Source organism: Chinchilla lanigera, unplaced genomic scaffold (assembly GCF_000276665.1).
Source record: "Chinchilla lanigera isolate Chin_1 unplaced genomic scaffold, ChiLan1.0 scaffold00063, whole genome shotgun sequence".
Taxonomy (NCBI): domain Eukaryota; kingdom Metazoa; phylum Chordata; class Mammalia; order Rodentia; family Chinchillidae; genus Chinchilla; species Chinchilla lanigera.
Window position 1 is genome coordinate 12,945,688 of NW_004955464.1, and position 10,798 is coordinate 12,956,485.

The window sequence follows — 10,798 nt, forward strand, 5'->3', positions numbered from 1 at the left end:
TGACTACATGTGGGTTCTGGCTTTCACTTCAGCTCACATCATCAATCAGCCCCTTTACTGATTTCCTTCTCTTTCTGTTATTTTCACTCTCACCTTTTAAAGAGAGCCTCAAAGCTCCCTAACAATAACAACAACAACAACAACAGCAGCAGCAACAGCAGCAACAGCAACAGCAACTCCCTCTATCCTGCTCACCCCTCCATCTGCTATTTTGCCTCTCTCCTTCCCTTCATAGCCAAACTTCTAAAAATGAACAAGGATTTTGCTATTGTTTGATGCTGGGGTTGAATTCAGGACCTCCAGAATGCTCAGGGCATGTTCCACCACTAAGGTATCCCTCCTGCCTAAAAAATTTATTTAAAAATTTTTTTTTTCCATCTTTTTGGTTTTTCTCCGGTACCGGGAACCGAACTCACGACCTTGCGCTTGCCAGGCAGGCGCTTTTGCCACTGAGCTAAGTCCCCAGCCCCTTTTTCCATCTTTTTGAGACAGGGTCTCGCCATGCAATTCAGGCTGGCCCTGAGCTCACTTTGTAGCCCAGGCTGGTCCCGAACTCGCAACGATCCTCCTGCCTCAGCCTCCCAAGTGCTGGGATTACGGGCATGCGCCCAAAAATTTATTTTTAAAAATAGATAAATTACAAAAAGTTAATTGTACGTGCTCAACATAAAATCCCAGACATAGGAAAATATGTGAAATTCTTCTCATCCTGATCACCCTGTAGAGCTCACCACCAGGAAGAGTTCATATATCTTTTCTTTTAAAGCACTTTTATATGCACTTATTAAAACATATATATGACTTTTCCTTATACAACCAGTCTTAGGTACATTTCCAGCTCATTAAAATCTTCCATCATATTTATAATAGCTATGTAATAGCCCCGTGTGTGATAATTAAGTTAATCAGCCCTCTATTGATGAACATGCAAGCTGTGTTCCATTTTAGTCATTCATAAAGTGCCGCAGTAAACATCTGTAGATCTTTGTGCATAACATTTAGGAAGGGACATGTAACTGTGGGGTCATTTGTATGTAGATGGTACCTGAAATACATCTGCAGGCTGATTTCTTGGAAGTAGAATTGTTGCGGTAAAACCAATGTATATTTTAAATTTTCACAAATTCTGCCTTAGTGTCATTTAAGAAAGTTGTACCAACCTGGTATGATGGCTCATGCCTCTAATGCAAGCACTGTGGGAGGCCGAATTAAGAGCATTGTAAGTTTGAGGTCACCCTGAGCAACTTAGTGGGACCCTGTGTCAAAATAGAAATTATTTTTTTTGGTACCAGGAATCGAACTCAGGACCTTGCGCTTGCCAGCAGGTGCCTGTGCCGCTGGGCTATGTCCCTGGCCCTCAAAATAGAAAATTTTAAATGGCTGGGGATATAGTTCAGTGCAAAGGCCCTAAGTTTGATTCCCAGTACTGCACACACACACACACACACACACACACACACAGTACCTACTTACAATCCCACTGGTGACTTTTGATCATTCAGCCAAATTTATTCAAATTATTGGCATTTTGCTTTCTTCATCTCTTATATAACCCATTCAAATTTGACTTCTTCCTACCATCACTCCACTGTAAAAGGTCCCAGGGTCACCAATGATTTTCATGTTGTTCAATGGACAATTTTCACATCTCGCTTCCTCAAAAGGTTGTATACAGTTGACTATTCTGTCTTTTCTGAATCATTCCTGCAGCAGCTTTCATAACGGTATCCTCTCCTCGTTTTCCTCTGACCATATTTTTTTCCCTACCCACTTTTAAACGTTGGTGGGGCTCAGGCTTCAGCTACCATTTACATGTAGGGGAAACGCAGTCTTCAGAAAGACAGTTATGTCTGTCTTCCTAAACTTTATTCAACTGATTATTTGCCATCTTTTGTTTGTTTGTTTGTTTGAGACAGGGTCTGCCTGTGCAGTTCAAGCTGACCATGAACTTGCTTAGATAGCACAAGGGATCCTGCTGCCTCAGCCTCCCGAGTGCTGGGATCACAAGTGTGCACCTCCATGCCCAGCTTATTTGCCATCTTGATTTAGGTGTCCTGCAGGCCTCTCAAATCCATTGTACCCAACATTGTCCTCCCTCTTCTCAGCAGCTGTCCTGTTGCTCTCCAGTGACCCTAGCCAGGAACCTGTAGGGAGCCAGACAACTTCCTATACCTCAGCTCTTCCCTCCAGCCAATCATCTTGTCCCTGCCCATTCTCTTTCCACACCTGCCCTCAAACTAACAGCCCTCCCCCAAATCCCAATCACCCTGTCCCTGGACGCTATAATGACTTTCTAATTGCCTGGCTGTATCTTGCTACTCTCCATCCTGTAGCCAAGGTTAGCACTGAGAAATGCAAATCTAATTATGTTATTGTCCTGCTTAAAACCCTTCAATAAACTGGGTGTGGTGGTGCATGCCTGTAACCCAGCACTCTGGAGGACAAGGCAAGACGATCCCAAGTTTAGGCAAGTTAGCAAATTAGCAAGACCCTGTCTAAAAAAGAAAAAAATAAGAGAAGATGAAAGGTTTAAAGATTTAGCTCAATATGAAGGCCTCAGTTTTAATACCCACAACTGCAGAACCAACCAACAAAAGCCCTTCAATAAGTTCTGACTATTCGTAGGGTCAAGATAAAAAATTCCCAGGGTCTATTGAGTCCTTTTGTACTCTCCAGGTTTCTGTCGCCACATTCCCCAAACTGTACTTAGTTTCTGGGGAAAGTTTTGCATTCCTTTTTTTTCTTTTTTTTTCCTTCCGGCACCAGGAGTCGAAACTCACGACCTTGGGCTTGTCAGGCAGGCGCTGTGCCGCTGAGCTAAATCCCCAGCCCCAAAGTTTTGCGTTCCTTTCCGCTCACAGCTTTTGTCTTTTTGTTCTATCCTGCCTGCAATACTTTTTCTTTCCCTCCTGCCTAACATTTCCTCAGCCAGTAGACCTCAGGCTGTTTTATTTGCCCGAGGATGCCTTCCAAGACCCCTGCTCTGTGTCTAAACTAAGGATTGGCACGTGTCGACGGGTCAGTAAATAAATATTTATTAATAAACCAACTAAATCCATGAGGTCCCAATGGAGGATTCTCAGACTGCAGTTTTTCATGTGACCTCTAGGTGTCATCACTGTCCTCAGATTAACCAGGTCTTGCTGGGGACTCACGAACCCAGTGGTGCCCAGCCTGATCTGCCCACCCAGCAAGAAGGGAAGGAGTATGGGAAGCCTAGCTTCCTTTCCCACGCCTGACATTTTCGTTTGCCAACCTTTCCAATTTTCTTGGACTATGCTTTCAATAGTCCAAGGACCAGGAACTTTCAGGGCTAAAACTAGGGACAACCTGGGTATTTGGGAGGGTCAGTCCCCAACCACAGAAAGGAGGACCCAATACCCCTAACCGCACCCCTGGGCCCAACCAGAGAGTTTAGCGCCTCCCCAGCCCAGCCCTTCTCGGTAGTATCACTGGTGAATGGGCACAGCATGCCACCTAGTGGTTGTCAGAATTAAGGGAGGGGAAAGCACATACTTTAAGTGTGAAGAGATGCATCTGCGTCTGACAATAGCCACCGTTTATTGAGTGCCTGTGGGTGTCGCACACTCATATATGTTGTTTCTTTATTTTTTTCTTTATTTATTTAAAAAAAAATTTTTTTTTCTGGTACCGGGAATCGAACTCACGACCTTGCGTTTGCCAGGCAGGCACTGTGCCGCTGAGCTAAATCCCCAGCCCCCTGTTGTTTCTTTCAAACATTTTTATTAGTACATGTTTGCAATACATTGTGATTACATTCAGCTTGCGATATATATTGTTTCTAGTACAGACAGAAACCTTAAAAGAACAGATTATTTCCTTTTCAGAAAAGAGAAAATCGTCTTGGGGTGTAGTTTAGTGATAAAGCACGTGCATGAGGCCCTGCATTCAACCCAACAGCAACAGCAACAACCCCAACAATCCCCCCCTAAAAAAAAGAGAAAGAGAAAAAACTGAGAAAACTGAAACCTTGGTTAAGCGACCAAACCAAGTCCTGAGACCAAGTGATCTGGTGAAACTCAAAGCCATGCTTGTCCAACTGCAGAGCCCCTGCTGTTTTCACAGAATGCGCGGCACAGCTGTTTCCCTCCTGTTCTGGTTTCCTTCGGGGAGTTCAGCGAAGGGAATGGGAGGTGAGGGAGGCGCAGGTGGAAGAATTGAGCAATGGCCTGTGATTAGGGCTTGGTGGGGGACCTGGCGTTGACAGCTTGCCTGCTCATTCGTGAGTGGCTCTGCCTCACTGAGTTGGGTGTGGACGGAGCCTGGGGATGTCCAGGGAAGCCCCTTCACGAGTCATTATCCTGAAACTAGGTTGTGGCCCCACTGAGGAACGAGGCTGTGTTTCCCAGAGTCCAGGATGGATCCAGCCAGCGCTTACCTGATGGCAATTGGATATCTGGACATGAGAGGTGGACAGGAAAAGTCATAAGGAGCTAGCCATCAGCTGGAGGGACAAGTCCGGCATGAGGAGATCCAAGGGGGCTTTGACAAGGGTCATGCAAAGGACAAGGTCTTGCCCATAATTTGAGTTCAGTGAATGGCTGCAATTCATGATATGGCCAGACTCTGCTCCTTCCTAGAATTATTATAAGGTCCAGGTGGTCATTAGGAACCAAGTTGCATGTGAGCTACCGAGGCCTGACAGGGGTGGGCCCTAGTCAGAGCCCTGGGGGCCACACATTAGTCTGGTAGCCAGATTTCCACTCTACAGAAGGTATAGTAAGTCAGATGCTGGAGCTCCTATGCATAAAAAAACAAAATTCAATCATCTTTCAGGAGTCTTAAGTTCTCTGTCAGCAGTGTGCTGTCCAAATACAGTGGACTTTGAGCTGTGCAAGTTTCATCCATTTCATTGGTGACCCAAAGACTCTTGTCTTTGGTGACCCAAAGAGCTGTCCTGTGCCACTTTGGCCCCAGACTTGCCCAGCCCTGGGACATGGTGCAACCTGTTACCTTGTGGCATAATGCAGGGTTGCAGAGGATGGAAACGATCAGTTAAGCTGCTATGTACACAGGACTCCTATGCCCATTATTCTGAAAATGCCTAGTATCTTCCAACTATGATGGCACTATCAATGTACAGTTGTGCTGAGACGGGGTCTTCTGCCAGGTCCCATGAGGACAGTGACCCTGTGTAGTAGCAAGTAACACAACTAGGTTATGCTGCTTTCTTGTTGGGTGATCTTGGGGCAGTTATTCAACCTCTCAGGGTCTTAATTTCCTCTACTGATAAACAGACATAAAAACAATGTCTCTGTGACAAGTTGGTTTTGAGGTCTAATCATGCTGACCTCTGTATACAAAATCCTAAATCTGGTGCATAAAATATAAGCATAACATGAACTCATATGACTATGAGTTATGTACTTTGTGTACAGATGAAAAGACTGAAACTGGAAGGCTGGGCATGGTGGTGCATACCTGTAATCCCAGCACTCGGGAGGCTGAGGCAGGAGGATTATTGCGAGTTCGAGACCAGCCTGGGCTACAAAGTGAGCTCAGGGCCAGCCTGAACTGCATAGTGAGACCCTGTCTCAAAAAGACAAAAAAAAAAAACAAAAAAAAAAAACCAAGAGTGAAACTGGAGATCTTAAGTAACTTGTCCAAGGTCACAGAGTAGTTAAGCAGTGGAGCTGGGATTTAGACCCTGGCACTTAGGCTCCAGCTCGCTTGCACTTAGCCGCCAAACCATGGTGCCATATGGAGTGTGGCTGAATAAAGAATAGCTATTATGATCATTGTAATTTAGCATTAAGTGCTTTTTATATCCATGGTGCTAAGTGTTAATTATTAGCGTATTTGGATGCAACATTTATCCTTTTTGTTCCTGTTTTTTTTTCCACAGCCATGGCAACAAAAGGCCTTGTGCTCTCTGTGGTGGAGCATCCTGCCTTTGTCCGATCCAGCTTGGTGCGTCAGTCTCTGCAAACAACAAAACATGTGGCCACCCAGCTGGCTGTCCCTGCCCCCATCAGAGCACTAAGGGGGGCAGAGGCCTCTTCGATTGGAGCCAAGGAGAGTAGCACACAGGTACAGACCTGCAGGCTGGGGGCAGGGCTCAGAAGAGAGGTCACGCTTAATAAACCTGATTAATTTCTTGAGCAGCAACAATGCAAAAGGACAGGGGTGAGACAAGAGATGTCATTTATCCCGATTCCGAGGCACAAGGGTGCAGCTAAAATTGGCAGAGTGATTTTGTGATGATGCTGGAGGGTCTGCTGGAGCTGTCTTGGGGGTAGCAGGAAGGAAATTCATGATGGGGAGACACGTGCTTATGGGGACTGAGCGAACACAACTCTGGGCAGGGACAGAGCGTAGACTGACCACGCCGTGGAACCAAGACACAAATCTGACCAGGACACTTCCTGCTGAAATTCTTTCTGATGGCTTCCTACAACCTGGATATGTAGACAAGAATAGCTGCATTTATTCGATATTTACTATGTATAGAGTCTTTTATAGGGGAAGAAACTGAGGCATAGAGGTTAAGTAACCTGCTGAAAATCGCACTTACTAATACACAATGAGGACTCCAACCCAGTCTGCTCTTGTAGGCTGGTGCAGCTCTAGCATGGGTGTATCTTTTTTTTTTTTTTTTTTTTTGTTTTTCTCCGGTACTAGGAACTGAACTCACGACCTTGCGCTTGCCAGGCAGGCGCTTTGCCGCTGAGCTAAATCCCCAGCCCCAAGCATGGGTGTATGTGAAGCTGCGTTTTGTGGTTTGTCTCTCCCACTGTACAGGGCGCCCTTCTGTAGCAGGAAGGGATTCAGCCTCTGCTCTTCAAGTCTTGCAGTGGAGTTGGAGTGCTGAAGCTCCGCGTCCTCTGCGCTTGCTCTGAACCCTGTCTGCGCTCACCCGTACCGTCAGCTCTCTCCCCACCTCCTGGAGGAGGAAGACATCTACAGCAGGCACATGGCCGGCTCCCCACCCTTTCTTCTACCCCAGATGACGAGTCTGGGCCCATTGTGTCCATTCCATCCTTCTGGCCTGTAACTGGCTCAGGAAGGAGGACATGCTCTCACACTGCTCAACAAGACCAAGAGGGTTATTTCAGGCCTGGTATAACAGAACACCGTAGGCTTGGTGAGATAAATCAAACGTTTACCTTTCACAGTTCTGGGGGCTGAAAGACTCAGTGCCTGGGGAGGCCCTTCCTGGCTCATAGGTGGCTGTGTTCTTGCTGGGACCTCCTAAGGAGGAAAGAGGGCCCGAGAGCTCTCTGCTGCCTTTTATAAGGGCGTCATCCTCCCATGATGGGGCCCCACCCGTCATCTCCCACAGGCTCCACCTCCTAATACTAAAACTTGGCGCTTAGGTTTTCAACATGGATTTGGGGGGCACAAACTTTTCACCCATTACCTAGGCCTTCTGCTGGGGGCTGTGGTATAGGTTTCCTGACTCCTAGGAGAGAGCCGTTGGAAGCATCAGTATCTCTTCCTCCTGGGCATGGTGTCAGAACTGGAGGTACAAGAACCACTTCAGCTGTCTTGCTGAGGATGGAGCCGAAAGTCATGTGGCAGGGCGGAGAGCTGGAAAGAGTCTTTGTCCCAGACAGCACAGTACCTGCCAACCGTGGAGCCACGCTCCTGCTGAGCTTCTGGGGCAGGGGACACTGAACACGGTCCCTGCTGCAGACATCAGCAGCGGGGTTTCCGCTAGTGTAGCAGAAAGCACCCTTCCTGACACAATGAGGACAGCATTATGACCTTGGCAGACCCCTTCCTGTACAATGGGTTCTGGGGATGGAATCCAGCACCTGGCATGTGCTAGGCAAGCATTCTCCACTAAGCTATATCTCCAGCCCCCCCAAATTAAAAAATATATGACTGGATTAGTATAAATATGAGTATATTAACAATATCTATTAAAACAACTTTTTGGGGGCTGGGGATTTAGCTCAGTGGCAAAAGCGCCTGCCTGGCAAGCGCAAGGTTGTGAGTTCGGTTCCCGGTACCGGAGAAAAACAAAAAAAAAAAACCAAAAAAACCCAACTTTTTGACCTAAAAGTTAGAGGTTTTTTTCCTCATATTTTAAGACATTAAAGCATTTTTTGTGAGTCCTAAAAGTCCTGTATTGGGGCACTGTGCCTACCGGGCCTCATGGGAGGCTGGCCCTGGATGCAACCCCCAAATACTGCTGTCCAACCCACACCCTTTTTCTTTGTTTGTTTGTTTTTTTTTTTTTTTGTTGTTGTTGTTTTGTTTTTTTTCCAGTTCCGGGAATTGAACTCACAACCTCACGCTTGCCAGGCAGAGGCTGTGCCGCTGAGCTAAATCCCCAGCCCCCACACCCTTCTTCTGACCTTCAAACTCTCATATCCTATAGCCTCTGGATAGTTCCACTGAACACATAATTTTCCTCACTTATTTTCCTTGTACAGTGCCCTTTATCTGAGTGAAATGAGCGAAATGGACACTGCCCAGCTAGTCGCACCAAATGGAAATCTGGGACCTCCATGTCTCCATCACTCCACGTGCATATCCAACCATCAAATGCTGTTGATTTTCCCTTTTATAAGCTCGTGTGAGCCTCCATTCTTCCCATTTCCATTCCTGTCTCCCCTGCCTGCTCACCTAATCTGTGTTAGCACCGTCTCTTGCTTGGGTTACTTCCTTGGGTCCTACCATTCCCCACCACATCTCACTGTCCCTGCAAACTTTTATGTATGCTGCCCTTGAATCTTTTCAAACTTCAAACTTGATCCTGTTTTTTGCTCCTTAAAATCCACTGATGGAGCCATGTTGGTGGTGTACACCTGTAATCCTAGCACTCTGGGAGGCTGAGTCAAGAGGATTGCAAGTTTGAGTCCACCCTGGGATATTTAGTGACTTAAGCTAGATTCTGTTTCAAAAACAAAAGGTTTTTTAAAAAAGGCTGTAGATGTAGCTCAGTGCAAAGGCTTTGTGTTCAATACCCAATATCAGAAATAAGAGATAATAAACAAATAAGAGATAATAAACAAATAAGAGATAATAAACAAACAAACAAAATCCCCAGTGGCTTTTGTTGCTCTTAAGATATCAAAACTTCAGTGAGGGCTCCGAGGCCCTGCCTCACTCTGCGCCTGGCTCATTGTACACCTGTCGTGTGCTGTGCTTCAGCCACACGATCCTTCAAATGCCCGGGTCCCCTCCTACCACAGTATCTTCACACAGGACAGTTGTCTTAGTCCATTCAGGCTGCTGTAATAAAATACCATGTACTGGGTAGCTTATTAATAACAGAAATTCCTTTCTTATAGTTGTGAAACCTGGGAAGTCCATACTCAAGGCACCAGCAGACCTACTGTCTGGTGAAGGCTGCCTTTGTCATGTATAGTGCCTTCTCCTGTGTCTTTGCATAGTGGAAGGGGTGAAAGAGATCCATTTGACCTCTTTTATGAGGGCACTAATTCCATTAATGAGGGCTCCACCCCCATGATCTAATAATCTCCCCAAAGTCTGACCTTCTCATACTATAACTTTAGGGTTTAGACTTCTGTCATGTGAATTTTAGGAGGACACAAATATTGAGACTGTAGTAATATTCTGTTTTGCATGCTTCATCTCATCTTACTGCCTCAAGGAAGACTTCTGATATGGTTTGTGTCTGAATGTTCCCCTAAAGCCTCACGTGCTCGAAGATGGGGCTTTTGAAAAGTGATTGGATTATAGGGACAGTAGAGCTGACTTGCTGTTAGAAAATGGGGTTGGGTGAAAGAGGTGGATCAGCAGGAATACAACTTGATAGAGTGTATCTCTCTACTCCTGTGTCATCTCTTCATACTCTGCTTCCTCTCTGCCACTAGGTGAGCAGTTTTCCTGGGCCCAGGTCCTTCCACCATGCTGCCAGCTGTGCTAGGACAGAACATTCTGAAACATGAGCCAAAATAAACCTCTCCTTTAAGCTGTGGGTGTTGGGTATGTGTCAGAGTGATAAAAAAAGTGACCAAGATAGATTTTGGTGCCAAGAGTGGGGTTATCACTGTGACTGCACTTGACCATGTGGTTTAGATGCCTTTGGAACTGGTTTGAGGGAGGAATTTGGAAAGGTTTGGGAGCTGCCAGCTGGAGAAGGAGCTCTAAAATGCTGTATGTAGAGCTTGACAGGAGATTCTGGTCAGAACTCAGATCACCGTGCTGAGAAAAAGGGCAGATAATAAAGGCCAGGCTCAGGAGGTTTCAGCTGGGCAATTAGACTCTGGATTATATGTGTTTTGCTCTGGCAGAAAATTTGTCCACATTTTGCTCATGTCAATTTGAAGTGTTTTCAGTTTTCCCAGAAAGGAAGGGCTGGCAAAGTTGGAGAAAAAGAAAGCTCCATTGCCAAAAGGATTAGCATTAGAAAAATGCCAGTAGCTGGGCTGATGATGCATACCCATAATCAGCACTGGAGAGGTTGAGGCAGGAGGAGCACCATGAGTTCAAGACCAGCTTAGGCTACATAGTCAGTTCAAGAACAGCCTAAACCACATAGTGAGATCCTGTCTCCAAAAAAACCTAAACAAACAACAACAACAACAACAACAACAACAACAGCAAAAGAAGGATTCAAGTACTTTACAACAGGACAGTAGAAAAACTGCACGTGAGGAATCAGCAAGGACCCACCTGTTGCAGGCTCAAAATTGTAAAAGTATAAGACTTTGCTTTTTGGGGCTGGGAATTTAGCTCAGTGGCACAGCACCTGCCTGGCAAGCACGAGGTCATGAGTTCGATTCCTGGTACTGGAAAAAAACCAAAAAACCCCCAAAAAACAAAAAACAAAAAGCAACCAAGACTTTACTTTGAAAAGACA